We start from the raw sequence: 25,612 nt of genomic DNA, 5'->3' as shown, positions 1-25,612 counted from the left end.
AGTGTGTATTTTTGGCTCAATCCATGTTGCAAAATGTTAATTTTGCCTTAATCTGTGTGGTTTAATGTGAATTTTGACTCAATCTGTGTGCCATAGTGTGAGTTTGGCTCAGTCGGTGTGAATTTTGTCTCATTCCATGTGGCATAATGTGTAAGAGGCAAGTACAGTGTAAGGGGGTTACTTTTGTGTTGCATGATTTGTATAAGGGGTATATGGTGTGGTAAATTTACGTGACCACATAAAAGGTGCTGAAATGTTGTCTACCAAGTTTTGGCTTTCATTATTTTTTTTATGACTGGAATGCCACCTCACCCCGCAAGTGACTTAGAACCTCGGCGTCCTTCGGGTGCACCTTTGGGGGGCACCCGCCAATATATCTCCCTGCATCCTGTGAGTGTCAGAATTTGTTGCGCATAATAGGCCCTTGAAATTTTTTAGCTCCAGGCCCATTTAGACCTTAATCTGGCACTGGCCAAAGTTCAATACACATTACAGCTTAGATGAAAGTAGTGAGGACTTGATCAACATACTACTAGGGGCTGGTGGCCAAAAATGCATATTAATCCCTTATGTGGTGTGCTTTGCTGGGACAAGATAAACCTACCAGGGGAGGTTTGTCCTGCCCCAGCAAAACCCATCACAGAATGTAGTCCGTAGGGGGTGCCCTAGAAGTGGTGCGCCTTCGGTGCACAGCTGGAGCCACCACATTTCAAGCTTTGCAGGGTCGGGGAGAGTCTAATTGAGCGAGGGAGTGCGTTCCACTGAATGGTAGTTCCGCCCATGTCCATCTTTAGTTACGCCTCTGAGTAAAGGGGATGCACAAGAAGCTTCTACTGATTAAAGTGATATGCAGCATGCCTATATTCTGTGTGCGACTTCGGCTGGATCTGTATACCAAATACCACAGCTGCATTCACATACAGAATATCGCTCAGCAGCCAAATCCGGAGCATGCTGTCGCTGATGAGATTCACGTACAGATGACAGTGTGGGTCGATAAGGGCCTGCGGGAGTGAGGGAGCATCATTAACTATATAATGCGTACACATTAGCCAATATGCACGATAATATTGCTGACAATATTGATATCATGCATATTATTATCGATTATTGCATGTGTACACCTATAGAAATTAGATTTTGGTGATGATACAAAGCATGGGCCGCATTCATGGACCGCTAAGTTGAGAAAAAAATGGTTGCTGCGATCAAATAATTGCAGCTGAGATCGAAACATCGAATAGTGCTTTCCATCTGCGCCAGTCAAAGGCTTCTACAATTCTGCTAAAGCAGCAGGCTGGAAGTGGTCATGGCTGACGTCAAAGACCCACCTGAAAAAGGCCTGGGCACGCCGGGGTTTGGACAAACACACCCACAAAATGCCGCCCAGTCACAGTCATTCGCTATAAAACTGTAAATAAATAAATATTCAATTGCGTTTTCTCAATTTATGCTGAATAACGGTTGAAGTTAGCAAAGAAATATTATACTGCCATCTTGTGGAAGAAAAGTGGTAATGTAGCACAATCGCAGTATTTACAGCTGGAGGAAGCAGATTGCCATTATTTTGAATGAAAACAGATGTTTGTATTTGAATGAACTTACGTAGCACGTTAATGATGTATTAGAGGCTGGATTTATTTGTATTTTACATGGTAATTGTGACTTTAGTATTTATTAATAACAATGTGCAGGCACGGACAGGCTTATGTATATGACACTATTAAAGTACTAGATTGTGTTTACACATAGTTGCCTACTCTCCTGCATTCTGCAGGAGACTCCCTGAAATAGCAGTAATCTCCCTCTCTCCCTCATTAGTCTAGCAATCTCCCTTCTTTCACCTAGCCCACATTACACTGTTACATTTTTGGGGATGAGAGATAGATACATTTACACTGAATCCTCAGCACCATTTCCCAGCACTTTACCAAGTATAGTATCTCTTACTAACTGCTTTGGGGCTCATCTACATTTGGATATAAGTCATGTTACAAGATTCCTCTCAGATGTAGCAGTACACCCCCACGCTTCTAGGTGCCACGTTCACAATCTCTTTTCACAATCTCTCCATATATGGAACTAGACACACCCTTTGGGTGGAGCATGACACACCCCCTCAATGGGGAGCTTTGTAAAATTCTACTACCAACTATAATCTCCCTGAAACTATTCTTCCAAAGTAGGCAAGTATGTGTTTACATTTTGTACTGTCATTTTACTTACGCTGTCACTGCCATGCTGATGCTTACATTACTGTTCTCTCCTGGCATCGCCCTGTACATATAACGCAGCGTTCCCATGATGTAAAACTGGCACATACAGTCTGATACACTCAGCAGGGCTGCATCTAAGATCTGTGGGCTTCACTAGCTGTGTAAAATGTGACATTTCTGGTGGCATTTGATGCCTGGCATAGTGTGCCCAACTTTGCATCAGCTCTTCAGTGTCTCAGTTGAGGGGATGCGCTTGATGATGAGCAGGGGCCCCCCAACAGCTGTGCCTGGCTCTGGTACTAGGAGGGGGTGTGACCAAAGTGGGGTGGGGTGGCCAGACCCCCTCCTTAGAAAATATTTGAAATGATAGCCTACAGTATGTACATCTGATTCGCGGCTGGTATGAGGGCAACTATGATGCAAATATGGCAAAATAACAGTAATTTAATATGTTTACAGCTGAATTACGTGCACATATTCATATATTCATGGTATAGACGAGACGTAAGGCCTGATTCAGGGGAACAGGCAGCGCTACAATTCTGCTTGCAGTGGACTTGTGAAAATATGCTAATGACTCCGCCATCTTGCACAGAGACACTCCCATACTGGCTTCTTACAGCCACTGCTCGTGTACATAAAATGGTAACATTAGATGCACATCAGTCACACTAACGTCGCCCTGAGCAGCCCTATGCTGCCTCAATGTCTCGCATGTGACACTAGGGCCGAGTTGCCTACTTTGTGGCTGCCCTCTCCGGGGGCGGGGTAATGGGCAGATCTTCCATGTGGGGGTGTGGCCAGTGCGATCATGTCCTCATGGCAACGCCCCAACCGCACCATGCAATGTAGGTATTTCCCCCCTCCCCCGCCGAGAGACTGCCCGGATTCCGAGAGGCTTGCCCCCCTTTTTTGGAGGGCCAGGAGGTTGACCCGATTTCTGGGACCCTCCCGGCCATTCCTGGAGGGCAGGCAACCCTGCACTAGGGGGGAGGTATTCAGAGTTAATTGCTGATGTGCAAATGCGCAATCCTATTGATTATCAAATGACAGTGCATACGCAAGTGGAAAAAAAAGTAGCCGATGGATCAAATTGCTTATCCCCCCGCAATTTAACAGTCAGGAAGCCGGTATTTGGGGGTGGTAACAGGCTATTTTCTGGGAGTGTCTGGAAAAAAGTAGGCGTGCCCAGGTGTTTCCAGGGTGGGCCTGAGACGTCAGCTCCGCCTCCAGCCTCAATCAGCCTGTGGGAGGGTCAGAGTTACTCACTTTTGCACAGACTGGGAAACCCTTTCATAGTGAGCGAATTGCGTATGGATTTGTAGAGACTAGAGAATAGCGATCCATTCGCAATTCTCTCACAGACTTGTGCAGGGCGGGTTTTCCTTCTGTCTGGGCGGTGGCTGTGTACTTAGCAAATGAGCGATCAGGTCTGAATCAGGCATTTGGTCTTCTCAAGCGGCAAACAAATTTGCAGGGGGTGACTGCGCAGCGCCCGGGAAACTGCCGACCCTTCCACCCCAAAAATGATGACTGTCACCCTCTTTGTGAAAAGGCCATGTGCCCGATTCGCACGGGCTTCTTATTTGCAGTCAGAGCGATAATGGATCTATCTTGCATGCGCACAGTACGCCGAGCCGTCCGCCCAAAGCAACGAGTGAAGGCTAGCCTTAACTTGCTGCTCGCAGGGTGATAGGCAGGGTGATTTTCCCTCATGTGCGCGGCTGTGTACGCATTCGCAGTCATGCACAGGGACGGCTGATGCGGTTGTTCATCAGCGCGGCGTTAACCTGCTCACCGGGCTCCAAACACTCGCAGCCCAGTGAGCAGGTCTGAATCGAGTCCCATGTACACTCTTTGTCAGCGCATGCGCAGTGGCAACTGCGTCCGTCATCGGCAGTGCGCGCAACACTGAACAAATCCCATAGTATTAATTAGCAGAAAACTAATGCCAGATTTACTAAAGCTTCTAGAAAAAAAACGAAAACTGCAGGCGTTGCCCATAGCAACCAATCAGGTTCCAGCAGGTAATTAGGTTACTGTAAGCATACCAGGCTGCTGTAGGTCAGTAATGAAGTAGAGACGCAGCGTGAAGTCTTCTGCACACAATGCAGACATGCCTGTACATGACACGTGAATTACACCTCGCAGCGAATGCCTGTATCCAGCATGCACACCCATTAGCCGTATCATTTAGCTGTGTCCTGGCGTGCCACGGGAGTCTCTAATGAGATCACCAGTCTGGGTGTGTTGTGACTCTTCATTGTGTGCATTGCACTCACCTGAACAGATCAGACCGTGCCCTGCATGTCAAACAATGGCTCCTACCTGCAGGGTGCAGGAACCGGGGGCCATGAGAGAAGTGACAGGGCAGTTAGGATCTTGTCCTGCAGGATGAAATGACAACAATCCTTCCAAAGACCTAAAACTAATTGGGGGGGTCCCCAATCCCCCAGGACCCCTGGCCAGGCTGACCGGTCAGAGGGCTGAATGCTTTGGCCGGGGGGACTTGTATAAAAAGTCTCCCCCCGGCTGTGGCATTACCCTGCCGGCTGGTTTGGCCTGGGGCTGGTTCTTAAAATACGGGGGACCCCTAGTCATTTTGTCCCCCGTATTTTGGGAACCAGCCCCGGACCTGGAGCCTGGGGCTGGTTTTATCTGGTTGGTTTCCTGATTTTTTAATACCAGCCCTGGCTCTTTCAGCCTGGTGCTGGTTACGGCTGTGGGGGGGACCCCACGCCGTTTTTTTTTTTTTAGTCAAAGCTGGAACGCCCACATGGGCGTTCCAGCTTTGTCAGTATAGTTGCAAGGACGGCAGCATATCGGTCGGACGTGCGTACACACTGCACTTTTGTACCGATATGAGGCCGTCCTGTCGGATGAAAATTAAACAGCAAAGAACCGTCGACCGAGTATGGACGGTCAAGACAGTTTATCGCTCGTACGGGACAGCGTACATACATATACAATTGAACGACCCAGAACGAAAGAACGTCCCGACAATTGTATATATGTGTACCCAGCTTTAGTCTATTCACTCTGATGGGGCCGATTTGCTATTTATACTAAAAATGGGTGTTTCACTCCCTTTTATCATTATTTTAGTATCACCTAAATATATGAAAGGCTCTTGTAGCAGTTTTCATGTAAACTGCTCCCAAACCTTTATGTCAAAAAAATTTGTATTAAGCAGATCACATTTCCCAATGGGAAATGCGATCTGTCCAAATATTTCAGAATATTTCAATTTTTTTTTTTTATTTTAAAACATGTAAAAAACAAAAACCCGCAGTGAGCTGGCAGTGGCGCTGCGTGCACAGGAACAGGGTATTTTTTGTAAAAAATAATGATGCAGACACCCACTGCATGCGATAATTGATCTGTACAATTAAGTAAATTATCGCATTGAGAATTGGGACAATATTATCACATCACAGTCACATGTGAGGATGTGATAATATCACAGGGTCAAATTCAGACTTGACCGCAACATAAATTTGTTCTGAAAATGGGCAAAACCATGCTGCACTGCAGGTGGGGCAGATGTAACATGTGCCGAGAGAGTCAGATTTGGGTGAGGTGTATTCAAACTGTAATCTAAATTGCAGCGTAAAAATAAAGCAGCCAGTATTTACCCTGCACAGAAACAAAATAACACCCAAATCTAACTTACTCTGCACATGATACATCTGTCCCCCCCCCCCCTGCAGTGCAGCATGGTTTTGCCCATTTTGAAAACAAATATTATTATTATTATTATTATTATTATTATTAACAGATTCTTATATAGCGCACACATATTCCGCAGCGCTGTACAGAGAATATTTGAACATTCACATCGGTCTCGGTTAATTTTTGTTGGAAGCCAATTAACCTACCAGTATATTTTTGGATTGTGGGAGGAAACCGGAATACCTGGAGTAAACCCACGCAAACACGGGGAGAATATACAAACTCTGCACAGATAGGGCCATGGTGGGAATAGAACCCATGGCCTCAGTGCTGTGAGGCAGTAATGCTAACCATTACACCATCTGTGATGCCCTATATATGTCCTGCGATCAGGTCTGAATTAGGCCCAAGATCTCTGATGTGAGTAATGTTCTCTATTTCTTTAAAATTTCCCCACCGGCCATTAGAATGCGCCTCACATCTGTTATGATCCAGAGTGTGAACCCTGCAGCCGTGAACGCTGTTTAGAACGGTCACAGTGAGCCCCTACTCTACTTCTTTTGCAGTGCTAGATCCTGCATTGCTAGGCTTCACCTATAATATGGTCCGTCCCAACTCCGAAGCCACCAGGTCTTACATGGTACAAGGATTTGGAATTCCCTGGAGGTAGGCAAGATGAGAACTAACTAAAGGGATACCTACAAAAATAACATATAAATAATAAGCAACCTTGACGCAAATAACTGATAAACCTGCGACCTCGTCGCCAACACGAGATTGTGCGTCGCACAATCTCAGGCGATATAGACCCCGAAATATGCAAGATAAATACACCACACCAAAATTCAATAGCAATATATGCTACACAATAAACACAAATATAACACAACACAATTAAACGGCAACAATCTGTAGAAAACTGGGAACTCACGGACCGATGAACAAGTCGTTGGGCAAAGTCACCAGCAGGTGGATGAGGTGATGACACCACAAGATGGTGTGAAGGAGGGGAATGAGCTGTAGCAGACGCTATCACCGGTGTCTGCAGCCAGGTCTGACTTCCTTAATAGGAAGGTACTGGCCAATCCATAGTGGCCAGCCAGACCAGCCTCCCAGACCCCTAATAGCAGCACCTGGTGCTTGGCGCACACAACGCAGAGTTTTGGTTGCTTAGTATTAGCCAGGACTAATAGCCCCACCGCCCAGACACCTGTGCAAGCCTGAGCCTGCAACCGCCGAGCATCAGCTGTAAGATGGCGGGGCTGGCAAAAACATGGTACTTTATCACCATAAACCTCGACAAGATGGCTGCTTATGTGCCCTCAAATGCAGAAATCTGATCATACTACGCACCTCAGTGTGTGACCATGTTTCCGCCAGCCTCGCCAACTTACAGCTGATGTTGGGACAGTGTGACTGATATGAAAAGAAATACAACGTCCATGAGGCGGCACTGTCTCCCAGCTCTGGCCTGTTGGGAAATTACACTGACATAGAGAAGTGCGTCCAGGCATTAGGTGGCGTTCGCTATAGCATGTGAGCTGTGTACATATACTGAAGCCCATTGTGAAATTGCTGCAAACCTAACCCTAATATGGCACCGGGCACATCTATTAATCGGATTCATAACCTGCATATAAAGCAGACTTCTCGCTGTGTCTAGTCTGACATTCTCCGCTGCCAGGGCTTGCTGTGACCAGCATTGAATGTTATTTTTAACCATTTTAACATTATTATCACCCCACCCACCGCCCAGGGGTGTTGGAAGGAGTCCCACTGCTAACAGCAAGGGGCTGATCATCCTAGCATTAAAACTCTACTTTTTGTTTTCACAAGCCCGTCCTGTATCTCAGATGCACTTGTATGCCACCGATCCGCGTCTCCGGGTGGAGGCAGCCAAATGGGGAGCTTTGGTGAAACTCTAAATTCTACATTCTCTTTCTGCGCTCGCACATTGAATCCCTTTTGGGATTCGAAGACCAAAACTATAGGAAATAGAAAAGACAATGGAGGATAGGTCCGTTTGCAATCTCAGTCCTCTGCAGCCTTTTATTTTTTTTTACATCAATAGTTTTTATTGGATAAAAGACGATTGTTTATCTGTTTAACAATCAGCAGTGAAAAACTATTTCAGAGGGAGTTTCATCCAGGCTAAATTGAAGAGGGTCACTGTCAGGCGCCGGAGGAGCACTCTGGCAGGCAAGGGTTGCCCGGCCGCCCGACATGTCGTGTAATGTCTGGTTGCTCAGCAACCAGAGATGCTAGCTATCTCCACGTCAGGAGGCAATCTCAGGCGGAAGCCGTTGGGGTTGCTCGGCAACGGAGGACACCGGGGACGGGCGGCGGAAGCGTCTCTCCCCGCTCTGGCATTGCTGGGCAGCGTGCAGGACGCTGTCCAGCGTGCGCTATCCCAGCAGGGATTAATTAGCCGGATCCTGCTCATTGGTCACACTCCTTTTTTAAGGGAGCCAGACCCCGCCGGTGTTAGCTTCCGCCCAGAAGCTGTCTCACCTGCCTGATCACAATCTGTTCCAGCTCCTGTGCCTGTCTGCTTCTGGTACTCTCCAGTGGTCATCTCCTGACTGACAGTCATGTTACATCTGCCCCAACTGCAGTGCACATGGTTTTTGTCCATTTTGAGAACAAATTTTTACTGCGATCAGATCTGAATAAGGACCATTGGGAGCTCCACTGGGGCAGGGACTGATGTGAAAACATCAAAAACTCAGCTTTTCATGGAGGCGGCCAACTGAGAATTGGGTATATCCGTGAAAGTCTCAGATGCAGCAAATGACCATACCCTCATGAAGCTGTTATCTGGCTGGAGAAATGTCGTTTACACTAGTTTGACCCAAGATTCAGGATTTGGGACACCGTTCCAATCTGAGTCTGTCAGACCCAGGACAAATCCTGTTCACACCGCCGGTCTGACCTGGGCTATTCCCGACGCACTTCCGTTTACACTGCACATATATGCTGTCTCCTAGCACCTTAAGCATTTTCTTAATTCCGTGTTATCTGAGTTGTGATGTACTAGGTGAGGAAATGTGGATTATAGATATACTACTTAAAAGCCAGCTTCTGCAATGTACTTTTACTTTGAGCTGTGACCATTTTTAACCCACAAACTCTCCGGCCCTCCCCCAGTCCCTGGGCCAGATGCACTAAGCTTCAAAAGTGATAAAATGGAGAGTGATAAAAAAAAAAAAAAACAATCAGCTGACATTTTTCAAACACAGTCTGTGACATGGCAGGTAGGAGCTGATTGGCTGGCTGTTTACCACTCTCCATTTTATCAATTTCGAAGCTTAGTGCATCTGGCCCCCTATCTACTCCTCCCTCCAATCTCTGTCTACACAGCTCCCACTCTCCATATCCATCAAGTTTGAAACAGATCAGTGTCCCTGCAAAAATGGCTTTCACTTTCTGTTATGACACCTTTTAGCACACAAAGTAGTAATTTGGTCCGTTGAGTAGCCTCTAGTGGTCAATGGCGGTACTTCACCTTGTGGTGTCATATAAATAAATGATAATAGAGGTGAGGAGTAGTTAGCCTTTTATATATTCAGATTTATGGGGGATATTTAGTCATTCGTAGATAGACAAGCTGATTTTGTGTTGATAAATCCTTTTACACTACATGGTCAAGCTGGATATTGTCAGCATATATGCTGTATTATGCATATTTGCATGCATGTATATGTGTTGTTGCTATGGTTACACAATTATCCTATATATATATATCGCTCAGTTTTCCCTCCTACCTATAACTCCTAGGCCACCCTGCGGTGCCGGGTAACCGTCCTGTCATCTGTACTATTTCTCTACAGACTGTAGCAAGAGATTAAAGCGGCAGCCCCAGGTATTACATATCGCTTTGTTGTGGACTTAATTAACAGGCTGCTTACAGAGTTCTCCTGCACTGACCCTCGGGGACAAATATCTTTAATTACTAAACTTGCAGAAAGACTTTTAATTACTGAAACTGCAGAGACTCAGCACGGGACGCCTCCTCATTAGCGTCAGCTGGGGTGGAATACACAGAATGTGGTATATTTACATGACATTCTGTAGTTGTGGTAATTCCCCCTGTATTTCACCTCATTGTCTTGTTGTCATTTCTTCTATTCATATCGTTCTTTCTGGTCTTAATACGGCATTTTACCTAGTAGGCACGGCTGCAGGTTTACACGTAGTGCAGGCAGCCATTTTGTTTGCAGGAGTAATGACTAGCCTTTACTGTAATAGGGCACACAAAATGGCTGCCCCACTGAGCGTGACTGACTTATGCATTTAGTAACAGCATGGTCAGTCTGTACCTTACTTATACTGTAGTATAGAGTAACCCTATTTCTACTCCCCTTTGCATCTGTTGAAGGTAATTTTAGGTGAATATAGGACAGTGGGGGTAGACTTATCAAACTTTCTTTTTATTATTTTCTAGACTAGTAAATGAGAAGAATTGGACTGACATATTTCTTCTTTAGAACACTTGGTAACTGTAAATCGTATTGAAAGTAGAGTACGTTATTTCACAGACTCCATGTTGCTTCTCCTCCAGGGAAGCTTCATCCTCCATACCAAGATGGCCGTCGGGGCTACTAATGAACATGTGCAGAGCCATTTTAAGTCTGTGTGAGAGAGTCACTCCACTTTGCTCCAATGAGAACCCTGTTTACCTGTGATATGCCTCCTGTTCCAGCATCCCGCATTGCTACCTGGTACCTACATTCATACATTATGGCTGGTTAGTTGTATGTCATCCCACTCCCCTCCATGTACAGTGTGTATAACAGTGAGTACAGCTGTGCCAAATTTGGCTTCAATAAAACCACATACACTGAGACAACAGTTTGGGGGCACTGTGTTGTAGTGTAATAGAGCAGGATCATCACAACAGATACTAGTCTCCCTGTATTGGCGGTGCTGACGCGTTTCATGAACAAAATGTACTGTAGACAGTGGGCTGGCTTCCTCAGTGCCCCAATCAGCCCACAGTGTCACTTTGAGAATCATTAATATACTGAATAAGAGATCATGTGTATGTATAAAAATGAATAGAGGTCATTAATAACATATACAATTTGTGTTGTATTTACAGACTGTGTGAAGACAGAAAGAAGAACTTATATGATACAGCAGACAACCTTTATTAAAAATGTTTTGAATGAATTGGTCGGGGCTGCCTGTATCAAGTCACATTAGAGATTAACAGAAATGAGCTCCACCGATTTTTAAACGGCACTCTTGGAAAAGTGTCGTCACAGTTGTAGCAGCCTGGAAATTATCTCACGTTCCCCAAGGGTCCATTGTGCTGTCCTCTAAGCGGTCTGCCTATTGGTTCTTGACTTATGTGACTTTCTCAGGACTCAGGGCTTGGAGACGGCAGGCGTCATTTGCAACCACAAGTCGTGACTAATGCTGCATAGTTGTGCGACAATGTTTACACCGATCCCAAAAACTATGTTGTAACCATCTTTTAGGGTCCCAGTGCCAATTATCTGCTGGGCACTTTCCCATAAAAGTTGGCCAAAATACCTGCACAGAATAAATGATACATGGTGGGACAAGATGTAAGAGGGGACGACATATGTGGGCTGGTGGCTACACACTTAACTCTCCCATTAATCGAATAACAGTTTTGTTGCGATAAGAGATAAGCTGGGCATTATGGTGTAGCCAAAACATTACAACAGAGTCTACTCCATCTGCTTGCAAATGTAATCTCCCAGGTGCTGAAAACTTGGTGAAGTGTGGGCCTGTAGGCACAAGTAAGAGACATAGGAAAAATACAATATGCTGAGTGTCCTTTCTTATTTACACCTTCAGTTAATTAACATCCCCTACACATTTGCTGAACAGATTATGAAGTAGTGCTTTGACATTACACTTGCTTGTGTAAACTGTGTCAAACTAAGCCAAACAGTGGTATTCATTTTCCAGATGTAGAAGTGAACAATCAGTTTGCAATATTGCAATACAGGTTGAGTATCCCTTAACCGAAATGCTCGGGACCACATGTTAGATAAGGGATTATTCCGGATTTCAGAATTTAATTATATATATATATATATATATATATATATATATATATATATAGACGGTAGAATCCCAACATCAAGAATATATATATATATACACACTCACCTGGTCCCCTGGCAGCCCCCCAATGTCCACGGTGTCCCCTGAGAGCAGCGTCGACCATTGGTTTCATCTTCCAATGGTCACCAAGGGATGAGGGGGTGACCAAAAAAAACCCCAAAAACAAAATATTCCCCAAACTGTAGGTTTGGGAAATATTTGGATTTTGCAATGTCCGGATAAGGGATACCTAATCTGTATCTCCGTGCAGGTGTAAGGCTTCTCGGACCCTAAGCAAAACTTCAACCTACTCCCCCAACCCCACACTGCCTCCAAAAACCACTTTCTAGACCCTCAAAATAAAGTGTTGAGTGTCTAAGACGTTCCACAGCTGCCACCTGCATTATGTAGAACAATGATGTGGTTCCTCATACATATCCTTACATTTTGTGATAGGCAGACTCCGGGGGGGATGCTCTAACATCCGCGCCCCCTTACCGCCCTCTATCACCGGCTACCGCATTCATAATTATCGCATATGCACTAACATATGCGATAATTATGGCAAAGGACAGCTCTTGCGTTAAGAGCTGTCCTTTGCGGTGAGAGTCAGCGGGTCCCATGGGGCTGGCGGCTCACCCCTCCCTCCCTTACCCGGCGCTGCTGCTGCTGCTGCACCGGGCTCTCCTCCCTGCACCCGAATGAGGATCATAATGCAGGCAGGAGGAGGTCACAGGTCCGGGCAGCACAGCTCTATGCTGCCCGGACACAGTTGAGGGGGGGGGGGGGGGGGGGGGGGGCGGGGCGGGGGGGTCACGTTAGAAGCCCATAGGCTTCTATGGGGCATCGCCAGATTTTTCTGGCGATGCCCCTCGCCGCGGTAACCCGGCGGGGGATGCTTAAAGCATCCCAAAATGCGGTAAAAACCCAAATAACAGGGTTTTTACCCCATTTTAGTTTAGAGGATCTCCCCCTCCATCTGAAATAGCACAATATCAGCTATATACTCTGTCCTATAATTGTATATATCAGTAACATGACCTGTGTAAAAGTCGGGAATACAACATGGTGGGGTGGTGCTTCTCTCTGTAGCATTACTTAATCGAACATTCTTCCTCTGAGCTGGGCCATCTGGAAACGGGCATGCAAAGGGTATTGTAACGGTGGACACTTACCGTCCTTTGTTCCCTGTTGCTGTGCAGATGGAAGTTTTTCTGAGATTGTCTCCTTTACAGAATGCTGAACTTAGACGTAACACAGCAGCAGCCAGCACTAACACAATGTTACACATTTGCATTATTGTATGTGTGACAGTGATATACCGTACCCTCCCAGAATCGCATGATAACAGTGTTGCCTTTGTCTAAATCATCACACATCTTAATGTAGGAATAACACTGTGACTGTGTGCGTAGTTATATTACGGGGCTGGAGTGAAAAGTAATGCCAAATAAAAAATGAAAGACCCGTAAGGTGCTCTTTCATCTTTGGGAAGAGGCTTGCAGCAGTCGTACTGGCCCGACCTTGCGAATTTCACCTCTTCCCAAAGATGACAGAGCACCCAAGGGTCAACACTTCAACCCTGATGACGAGGTGAAAACTGCCATTCGGTCCTGGTGTCCACAACAAGCTTTCTTCTACAACGGGTTTGCCCGACTCGTCAAGCGTTGGCGCACATGGGTGGAAAGGGATGGGGACTATGTTGAAAATTGAATAGTTTGTTTTTCCTACAGCCTTACTGCCGGTGGAAGTTGCGGAATCGGATATTCTTTTCCTAGAATAAAACTACAACACCTGTAACGTGATCACCTAATCTTTGGCCTGCTACGGCCTCACCCTCCTATTCGGGATCAGTAGAATCTACGATAAGCCCCTAACTTCTGCTTCTACATGGAAATGACCGTGGAGCTGAACACGACTTTCCGATATCCCCACAGAAGGCAGCAAAAAAAACAACAATAATAAAAATGAAATCTTCATGATAGTGTTCATCTATAAAGTATCGAAACTCATTGTTCCCCTCTTATAATCCCCAGCTTGGAGAGTTATCACCATAAAACGCGTAGGGTGTACCCCAATTCCCCCTTTCTGCTTTCGGTTTTCAAACTTAAAAGCCCCCTTTTTTTTTATTATTATTATTATTATTATTCATTATGCCATTTTAGCCATAGATATCATGTGACCTGGCACATTATGCAAATGATTAGATCTAGAACCCAACAGCTAATTTACATATAGTGCCATTACTGTATATGCACGTTACCAAAGAAGTATTTGGTGTCTAGGTCTATATCCACAAGGTCGGCATAGACAAAAAATTTCGACGTGGCAATGTTCGACGCATGGAAATGTCGACATGAGTTTTCACGTGGAATCTGGGAACGGTAAAGCGCGAGCAGCGGCACCATTGCCCCAAAAACCATGAAAAACTCATGTTAACCTTTTATGTGTCGACCATCTCAAGGTCAACTTTTTGTCTGTAGACATGTTGTCAACAGTTTGGTGTAGACATATTGACCTTTGCATCCGATAATAGAAAGAGTCTTCAATAGAATTCCCATCGTAGTATATAACCCCCGCACCCACCCCCGTGTGAAGACCCATGCATAGCATGTCTTACCACACCAAAGGAGAGTCAAAACGACACAGCCCTCCCCCCCCCCCCCCCCCATATAAATTCAGCTATTGTAATAACAATGGCAGCAAAACCTGTTCCTCGTTGATTGCGTTAGGAACGACTTTGTTAACACCGTGTTTAATACAGAAGCCGGCTATTATTTTGCACCTGCCCTTGCCAAGGGGTCTGAACCGCTTGTTGCCAATACAAAAATCACCTTTTAAATCTTTTGGCAAACGGCTCTGTATGTAATAACTGTAGAAATGACTAAATCTGCGCTCACACCGGCCTTTTCTTTATGTTGTTATAAAAGAGACACACAGCGATCACAACTAGTATTTTCAAAATTTCAAATCTTTATTGATCTTTCTTTTTTAACTGCACGGAGGGAAACAGTCAGCGGCTTGAAAACAAATAAATGGTTTGAAATCACACAGAGATGGCATAATACAAAATGCATTATCGAGTGGCAGCTGCTGGGGGGCTCTGTAATGTTTTGGCGTTACGTACTTGTGGGTTTCTATAGAAAAGCGGCATTAGGCTCGTACGGAGGAAGGGGGAACCAGTTTGGACGCCATGCTGCCCGTCAGGGAAGGCAGTAGGTTGTATAGTTAACTCCTGATTGGGGGAAAAAAAACCTGTCCCCTGAAACCACACAACCTACTACCTCACCCCGCTGAGACAGCTCGAGAGGAAGATGACACTTGACCAAACGTCTGGAGAATCGGAAGCATTGCATGACTCACCTTAAAACCTCTGTGGATAGACATTAGCACCTACATGACCTATTGGGGACACTACTCAGCAATCTCCGCAAATTCAGAGAACACTCAGGGCCTAATTCTGCTCAGGAATAATGGGACAAGATGTCATACAGCATAAGTAACAGTTACAGTTCCGTTATACGGCGTCAGATTGCGCACATCAAGAGAGAACGCGATAGTCTTGTTCCTCCATCGAAGAAATCACAGCCACTTCAGGAAAGACAGTAGATTGTATAGTTATCTGACACCCAGGGATGAACCCCAAAACTAAACAACCTACTACCTCACCCCAAAGGACAGTCAGCCTCAGGCAGAGAGTCAGCTCTTGGGATCTTGTGTATTGGAAACAAAATATAACATTGTTACATAGCATGAACGCATAATTGGGCAACATATCACAGAGGGGGGCATGCAGCTGGGAAAGACGAGTTATTGTCCCGGCTTTGGGGGTATTCAATCCCGGTATTCAATGCTGCTGTTTCCGACAGCATTTAAGGCAGATTCCGTCAAAACAGATCCGACTGTTAAACAAGTCGGATCTGTTTGGTCAGAAACGTCCACCATTGTCGAATTCTTGACCGTTTTTGGACAATCTGGGGCCATTTTCACCGATACGCCCATTTTCCCGTCACTCGGAACATTGAATTCTGGCTGTCGAGGTCCTGTCGATCGGGACGAAAACGGCCTGCGATTCCGACAGTCGGAATTCCAGGATTGACTTCCTCCCTTAGTCATTTACGTAAGTATATAATACAGATTATTCGATAGCACGCCTGGGTCCGGGTTACAAAACAATTACTTCTGACCCAGAGTTTCGGGCCAGTCGGTAACGTTACCAGCGGTTAATTCGACAAATGTGAAGACTAGACTAGAAACATTAAAAAGTACAAAAGCATAATACACTGAAAAGTAACAATTATCTGTATAGAACTTTGTAGAGTAGACATTACAAAGAATAAAATTAACTCAAAAATGATATTCTCTCAGACATACTGTAGCTTGATAACCTGATTACGCCTTCAATGATGTCATATTTAATTTATCATGATGTCACATTTGCCACTAGACCATCCCAACATCTTGCTGAACCCGGAGAAGTTTATGAAACCTCAACATGTCAGAAAGGAGAGCTCTGAGAGAAGCTCAGGGGATTATGGGGAAGAAGGAAACAATGACACCTCTACTGAATTGTGGCAGAAAGTAGAGCTTTGTTAGACAATCTAGAGATTATGGGAAAGAGAGAAAACAATGGCACCTCTACTGAATTGTGTCAGAATGTAGAGCTTTGATAGACAATACAGAGATTATGGGAAAGAGGGAAAACAATGGCACCTCTACTGAATTGTGAGCACTGGCTGTTAAACACCCTGTGCCAAATATGGCTATAACCTTTAGCCCTATGTATTTAATATGTACGCTATGTATTTATGTGCGTTAAATAAAATATATTATTTTTAATTTCAAGGTGCGCCTGGTCAGAGCGTTTTTAACCATCTTCTGACAATTACTCTATTATAATTAATAGATTCTTATTATTAATCACATCACATTTGTAGCTGATAAATTGGCTGGATATCAGCAATAGTTCAGGATGATCAGTAACTCCTAATACTTCTTAATCAATCCCTTATAGATCAATAGCTGGAAGATTCTGATCTCTGTGTCCTGGCCTGTATTGGTCAAAGTGGCCGGTAGATACTACGGGGAGCTACGGAGCAGCTGTATTAGTGTATGGGTCCCAAAATCTGGGTGTCTGTGGCAATGTTATACTTACCATGGAGGGTTGACTTACCACAGTGTTTAGCAATGGTTAATATCTCCATCCCCAGCGTTTTGGTCCAGATAAGCTGAAAAACATAAAAAATATATCATTTTAGTTGTCACGCTATGGAAACAGCAGTAAGCTCCTAGGAATCATACTGCTAGTGTCAACCTAGAATCCCCTAGTCATATACCCAATATATAAATATATATCACTAGGTGATTCATCGCGCCCTACGGGCGCTCTTCACACCGTCGTAAGGGGCTGCGCCCCCTTAATTTGTGAACATTTGCATATGAGAAAGATGGTTAGAATTGTATGAAAGATGCCTGTATTGCAACTTGAGTTATAGGTGAAATGTGTTAAATAGAGAGCATATGATGTGGAAGGGGGTGTATTGTTTTGTTTAATTAAAAGTGGTTACAGAGTAAGATGTACATTGATAGTGTGGATGGTACAGTGACATTTGTGGGTGTGGGGGGGCTGTGTGTACATGTTGTTTAGGTATGTGTGTGCAATAGTATAGTAGGGTGTTTCTGAGTCAGCGGCTCCCCACTGGCGGAGGTCACGACACAGGAAAACAGGAGGCTGGGTAGTGATAGGGGTGTGTGAGCATAAGGGGGACTAAAGAGGAGTGTGGGAGATACTGTGCAGCTTCTGCCAGTGGGTAAGGGTCCAGTGTGGCAGTACAGGATGGTGGCCCTCAGTCAGTGTCTCCTCCTACTGGGTGGGAGTTCGGGTGCATGAGAGCTGGAGGCTGGGCTATGAGGCATGATAGGGGCATGTGGGCAAAACAGCGTCAGCGACTCCCAGTAGTGGAAGTTACGGTTCAGGAGAGCAGGAAGCTGGGTAGTGATAGGGGTGTGTGAGTATACGGGGTACTAAAGAGGGGCTTAGGGGTGCCGTGAATTGCGGGAGGGGCGCTGTGAATCAAGGGAGGGGGGCGCAGGTGTCGGCGAATCGCGGGAGAGGGCGGGGTCCGCAAAGCGTGGAGGGGGGCGTGAATTGCGCGAGGGGGGTTGCGAGGGGGGGGGGCACGGGGCGCGATGAATCACCTAGTTGGTTATATATTCTTGTAGAAGGATGGTAGGATGTTGCTGTCATTCAGAATGCATTTACATAAACAGTAATAGTAGCAGTAAAAGGTCTGACTTAAAACATTCCAAAAAATAAAAAATAAATCTTCAAAAACTCATGGTCAACCTTTTTCATTGTCGACCATAGCCGTGCCAGTGTTTTGCATGTGCCATTTAATCCTGGGGTTGCCGTGAATCGCGCACGGGGGGTGGGGGGGGGGGGGAGGAGAGGGGTGTCCGCGAATCACGGGAGGAGGGGTCGTGGGTGGATGCCGTGAATTGCGGGAGTGGGGGTTGCGGGGGGGGGTGTGGGTGCCGCAAATTGTGGGAGGGGGGGCGCGGGGGGTTGCAGTGAATCGCGGGAGGGTGGGTCGCAATGACAGGAGGGGGGTCAGGGGTGGGGAATCGCGGTAGGGGGGGTCGTGGGGGCACCGTGAACCGCGGGAGGGGGGGCCCGGGGGGTGTCAGGGGTGGGGAATCGTGGGAGGGGGGGTCGTGGGTGCCGCGAATCGCAGGAGGGGGGGCGTGTCACGGGGTGGGGCCGCGAATTGCGGGGGGTGTGCTGCAAATCGCGGGAGGGGGGTCGCGGGGGGTGCCGCGAATCGCCACAAGAAAAAATCAACACAGAAAGGTCAACACATGTAAATGTTGACATAAGTGTGGCACTTCATTGGTGTCCATGTCGACACATGAGAATGAATATGAAAACATTGAAAAAGTGAAAAATAAATCTTGTCAACCTTTTTCATTGTCGACCATAGCCATGTCAGTGTTTTGCATGTGCCATTTAATCGTGGGGATGCCGTGAATGGGGGGGGGGGGGGAGGTGCATACCTCCCAACATGACCCTCTCCAGGAGGGACACATTGCTCTGTTTCTGGACCTTCTTCTTAATTTATGGATTACCATCACCTGTGCTTAAACACCTTTCTTATCAATTACCCTGTTTAAAACAGGTGATGACAATCATAAATTAAGATGGAAGTCCACAACCCAGCGTTACAGCTCCAGACACACTTTGAGTGACAGATGTAGCCAAATATATAAGAGATGTGTAAGTCGTAATAGTACAGGGCCAGTAGTGATTAACATTATAGTAACACAGCCAGGCAGGAGCAGGAATGACTGACACACCTCAACAAAACAATACGACAACGTAGCTGGGGCACTGTCTCTGAAACAATGGGACTTGCAGTTTCAAACAATTTAAGAGACCCATGTTACCTACTTTTGGCCACATAAGACTAGTGCAGTGCAGTACCAGCATATGGCCACTAGATGTCACACCATCATAGTTTTGACTTATGGAGACTACACAAGAGAACTACAGCTTGCAGTTTTGGGGCTTCACATCACGTGACCCCTGATTAAACCACAGATTATGTTTTGCTGCATTTTATGTTTGTTCAGTGCTGCATATTTGTGTGACAGTGACAGTAGGCATTGCTAGGTCAAATAAAAGCCTTTGGTGCATAAATAATAAATGCTGGAACTGAACCATAGCAGTGTACCCCTATTTTGTTTGCCCCCCCCCCCCTTTACTGCAGCTTCTTACTTCATGTGATGAGTGTTGCTGGGGACAATGGGACAATGTAACTACGCGTCATAAGCTGAGATAGGAACACTTCATATTGCAGCTCTTCCTACAGAACTCAAAATGGCCGCCAAATTACTAGAGAGTCCCCACGGTAACAAAATCACACGGTTACCAGGAATTCACTTAGCAATCGGCGCTAGTGGGAAGTTCTCGACAGTTAATAGGTCCACCACTATTGGTCGACCTAATGGATACAGCATATGGTTTTTCATGGTTTTCTCCTTAATATTTGTAACTTTTTCATACCATCCACATGGACAAAGACTGGGTGAGTCAAGTGAGCCCTGTGACTACCAGATAAAAACTCACACCCCAAAAACCTATAAACCCCATGTTGACCGGTTCACGAGTCGGCCATTTTCATGCAGACATTTTGCTTGTATCAACCTTTTTCCCAGGTTGACCTTGTGCATGTTGACCTTTTGGGGTCAACCTAGACACAGCTGACCCAGGGCCAGATGCACTAAGCTTCAAAAGTGATTAAATGGAGAGCGATAAACAGCCAGCCAATCAGCTCCTGCCTGACATTTTTCAAACCCAGCCTGTGACATGTCAGGCAGGAGCTGATTGGCTGGCTGTTTAGCACTCTCCATTTTATCACTTTTGAAGCTTAGTGCATCTGGCCCCCAATGAGTTAAACCTACTTTCGGCCACACCATAGAGTTTACGATTAAAAGACCCCCCCAACATGACTCCTTCCACCAATTTACTATATTCTCAGCAAAGTTGTGCTATGACCCACAATTTTACAGATGCGGCCTCAGTAAACCCAGTAACTGCCAGTTACGCCCTTTTCGTCGCAGGCGTAGTTGTGCCTGAGAAACGTACAATGTGTCCGCCGCCTGCCATTGCGTACGCTCTGTATACAGACCTGCGTTTCGCTCTGCGTGGGTGCGCCCCCAATTACCTTTATACAATCGAACTGGTAAACAGCCCAAACTAGTGGCTGACTGCTCCCCGCTAGACTCTGTCACCTACAAGGTTATTCCAAATGACCCCATAAAATTTGCACCATGGGTGGTATAACATACAGCCCCATATGCACCAGCCCCAGTATTCTGTACAACACATAACACGCTGATACAACACACGGCCCCAGACCTCTCAGGTACACCTCCACGGTATAGGATACCTGCGTCCCTCCTGTGGTTCTGAGTGTTTAACGAGAACCTGTCTATGACCAGTCTTCCCTCTGATTAGTGTTACGCTGCCTGCTGTGTATGTGGTACACCACACAGATATGCATTCCACATTCATTGGTAACACTATGAAAGGGGCTGATGGATTGAGGAGCTGCAGACAAATAAGTCACTCCCTGGGGAATGACCACTAGACCACAAGGTCATTGTTCATCCCCCCCCCCCCCCCTCCCCGGCCGCCCAGCTCCCCCTCCCCCCCCCAAGTGACAAGTGAGGATGGAACCAATTGAGGGATCAGTCAAAGTTAATGGTCTCTCCTCTGGCTAATCCTGCGTTTACTCTGTGGTTCCTCACATTCCTGGTGGTCCGCAGCACATACCAGGAATACACTGGCTGCCTCTCTCTGTACATACTTCTGCATGTATAGCGCTGTATAGTGCAGCTCATTCGCACCGTTTTCCTCTCACACAGAAATATCATTTTGTTCAAATATTTTTATACCACAATTTCGAATTCTAAAGTTATTTACTACTCGATGTTCTAAGAGAAGAGACCAGAACTTGTCACGATGGCCTAGCCAACCATATTGTACAGAGCATTACTGGTGGTGGCATGCTTCCACCTGTGTGTCCTGAGATTTGCGCGAGGAGAGCAATATCAGCCAATCACATCTGTAAATTAACAGCAGCACAGAGTATTTCCATTAGACCCATGTGCTGCGGTTTCTGGAGACAAGGACATGATCTGTTAGTCAGTGAGGACAGGGCTGCATGTGACAGGGGCAGTGACATGATGTGAGGAGGGGAATGGAGGCAGCAGGAAGCCACAGACTGACAGTTATATAGTGGGAGGAGCAGGGTCCCCAGCAGCACAGAGTATATCAGGAGATGAGGGATGTGTCAGTGAGGACAGGAGTGCATGTGACAGGGGCATTGACATGATGTTAGGAGGGGAATGGAGGCAGCAGGAAGCCACAGACTGAGAGTTATATAGTGGAGGAGCAGGGTCCCCAGCAGCACAGAGTATATCAGGAGATGAGGGATGTGTGAGTGAGGACAGGGCTGCATGTGACAGGGGCAGTGACATGATGTGAGGAGGGGAATGGAGGCAGCAAGAAGCCACAGACTTTAAGAGTTATATAGTGGGAGGAGCAGGGTCCCCAGCAGCACAGAATATGGGGGAGATTCTCTAAACTAAAAATGCGGTAAAAACCCTGTTATCTGGGTTTTTACCGCATTTTGGGATACAGGGTTTTACTGCATTTTGGGATGCTCTAAGCATCCCCGCTGGGTTATTGCGACGGGGGGCATCGCCAGAAAATCTGGCAATGCCCCATAGAAGCCTATGGGCTTTTACCATGACCCACCGCCGCCCCGCTCTGACCCCTGCCGCCCCGCATGGACCCCCCTCACCTGTGTCCGGGCAGCACAGTGCTGTGCTGCCCGGACCTATGACCTCCTCCTCCCTTCACTATGATCCTCTTGCAGGTGCATGGAGGAGGAGAGCCCGGTGCAGCAGCAGCAGCGCCGGGTAAGGGAGGAGCCGCTGGGAGCTGCCGGGTCCCATCGGGACCCGCTGTCTCTCACCGCAAAGGACAGCTCTTAACGCAAGAGCTGTCCTTTGCCATAATTATTGCATATGTTAGAGCATATGCAATAATTATGTAGGCTATCTGCGGCAATGTGTGGCGGTAAGGGGGCGCCGATGTTAGAGCATCCCTCCCCACTATCAGGAGATGAGTGATGTGTTAGTAAGGACAGGGCTATATGTGACAGGGGCAGTGACATGATGTGAGGAGGGGAATGGAGGCAGCAGGAAGCCACAGACTGAGAGTTATATAGTGGGAGGAGCAGGGTCCCCGGCAGCACAGAGTATATCTGGAGATAAGTGATGTGTCAGTGAGGACAGGGCTGCATGTGACAGGGGCAGTGACATGATGTGAGGAGGGGAATGGGGGCAGCAGGAAGCCACAGACTGAGAGTTATATAGTGGGAGGAGCAGGGTACCCAGCAGCACAGAGTATATCAGGAGATGAATGATGTGTCAGTGAGGACAGGGCTGCATGTGACAGGGGCAGTGACATGATGTGAGGAGGGGAATGGGGGCAACAGGAAGCCACAGACTGAGAGTTATATAGTGGGAGGAGCAGGGTACCCAGCAGCACAGAGTATATCAGGAGATGAATGATGTGTCAGTGAGGACCGGGCTGCATGTGACAGGGGTAGTGACATGATGTGAGGAGGGGAATGGAGGCAGCAGGAAGCCACAGACTGAGAGTTATATAGTGGGAGGAGCAGGGTACCCAGCAGCACAGAGTATATCAGGAGATCAGTGATGTGTTAGTAAGGACAGGGCTGCATGTGACAGGAGCAGTGACATGATGTGAGGAGGGGAATGGGGGCAGCAGGAAGCCACAAACAGAGAGTTATATAGTGGGAGGAGCAGGGTCCCCAGCAGCACAGAGTATATCAGTAGATGAGTTATGTGTCTTTGAGGACATATATATATATATATATATATATATATATATATCTTTTTTTTTACTTTTATTTGTAAAAAAAATTCTCTGAACGCTTAGTGGAAATGAAAGCCGTAACAATACCTTGGACCACTGAGCAACTCAGAAAGCAATATACATAATTACAACAGAAACATAATTCTTCCATGCCTGAGAATAGGATGCACAGCGGGTGAAGAGGACGGTTTAATCATTATCTCTCTATGAGGCGTTAATGCCACAGAAACAAGTGAACTGTTAATATTTACCAGCTTTGCTGCATTTCATTCTAACACTCCAGACTGCTAGCAGGTAGTGATTCCAGGTCCAATCAGCAGCCAGCCCTGGGCTTTTCAGCTGTGCAATACCCCCCCCCCCCCTTCATCCTGGTGGCGAGCTGAGATGTGCGAAGAGTTACCTGGACAGTGTAGTGTTGTGTCGCGCTAATAAGTGTAGTCGGCATAACTGCTTTACGCGGCTAAACTCGACACTAATTAGCGGAACCAGTGCAGCAAAAAAAAATCAATAGAATATCGTCCCATCATCTCCCATCACTTTTAGACGTGAGATCTGGCGCGATGCAACAATTGAATTCCACCCATATATACAAACAATATATTTATTTGCCCTTACTAACGATGAGCCCCAGTATCAAATATTTCCAAACCCAATGATGAAATGATACGTACTTCTTCCACACATCCATAATGGTGACTTAGCTGGAAATTCAGTCAGAATTCTGCAAAACAATAACATAAAGAGCAGATTTAGGAATGATTCAAAGTCGAAATCTAAAATAAAAATAATATTCACAAATATTATATATATCGTTCTCTCTCTCTCTCTCTGGTCCAGATGAACTAAGCTTCAAAAGTGACAAAATGGAGAGTGATAAACCGCCAGCCAATCAGCTCCTGCCTGACATTTTTCAAACACACTCTGTGACCTGGCAGGCAGGAGCTGATTGGCTGGCTGTTTATCACTCTCCATTTTATCACCTTTGAAGCTTAGTTCATCTGGACCAGAGGATCTGATTGGCTTGTTTATCAATCTCTATTTTATCACCTTTGAAGCTTAGTGCATCTGGCCCTCTCTGTCCTCGATATATCTATATATATATATATATGTGTGTGTGTGTGTGTGTTTCTGGACTTCAACAGAATTCCCAAAAATCTTTTTATATTGGCCCTCTCAACATTTGATATTGATGAGTGTGAATATTGGAAAAAGGGGAGTGGTCACATTCAGCTGGGGGTTTGTCACACAGGGTGTGCCGCATCCACGTATGGCGCGGGTGATTCTGGTTCTCCCGCCACACTCCGAACATCCCCGCCGCTTTGCGAATTGATGTTTTGCATAAACCTAGCGTACGGAGGCGAAATCATTTGATGTGAGCCGACCATCAAATTATATTTTTCCCCTGCTTGCAAATATAAGTCAGTCTGGGCTGACTTAGATTTGCGGCATCCGGTCCGAGAACGAGGCGGGCAGCTGCTCACCTGCGTTCGTATGCCAAATTCTATTACCAACTATAATCTCTCTGAAACTAGTTTTCAAAAGTAGTCAATTATGATATACTGTGATATACTGTGTATATATAGGTTTCAGAAGATGTCTCTCCAGCAATAAGAATACTCTATACTAGCTCAGCACATACATTTACCCAGTCGATTGTACATAAAGACAACAAACTGGTAATTTGAGTTAATTCCGGTGTTCAGCACATTGTGCAATTAGAAATGCCTTAGGTTAATCATAGTGCAACTAGGTCTGGGAGATGTAATGGAGCATTAACTCATTGTCAGCCAGAAACACTGCTGCCCCGTATTGCGGGAAACATATGTCTCTTAGGCTGTTGTGGAACTACACATCCCAGCAGACAGCAGGGCGCAAGAAGAGCCACAGTTTGCCCAACCCTGTTATGATACCTGCCAAAGAGTGACAGCATCTAGATCAACAGAAACAACGTTAGGCCGACGGGAATGTGATCGATAGTCACTAGGTCGACACAAATTTTTCCCCCGTTTTTTTTTTTGGTGTCTATGCCGACATAGGTCACTGTGGACACCCTATAAGTGTACAGTGTCCCCTACACTCTCCATGGCTCGGGCCCGGTAGTCTAGCTCTATGACCACTTGTATGGTTAAGTATGAACCAAGTCGGTCTAAAGCAAAAATACCTGAAAAACTCC

At 46.1% G+C, this 25,612-nt stretch overlaps 1 long non-coding RNA gene across 1 annotated transcript in view; it reads right to left on the bottom strand.

Annotated features, from left to right (window-relative positions):
• Positions 1 to 14,922: 14,922 nt before the first annotated feature.
• Positions 14,923 to 25,612, bottom strand: part of LOC146073819 (uncharacterized) — a 67,964-nt gene continuing 57,274 nt past the window's right edge. The window contains exons 4-5 of the long non-coding RNA XR_014473318.1: positions 24,111 to 24,160; positions 14,923 to 17,197 (exon numbers count right to left, since the gene is read on the bottom strand). This is a non-coding gene — a long non-coding RNA (uncharacterized LOC146073819). The remainder of the gene's footprint in view (positions 17,198 to 24,110; positions 24,161 to 25,612) is intronic.

The sequence above is a fragment of the Crinia signifera genome, chromosome 4, assembly GCF_055691185.1.
Source record: "Crinia signifera chromosome 4, ASM5569118v1, whole genome shotgun sequence".
NCBI lineage: Eukaryota > Metazoa > Chordata > Amphibia > Anura > Myobatrachidae > Crinia > Crinia signifera.
This window is presented reverse-complemented; position numbering and strand designations above follow the sequence as displayed.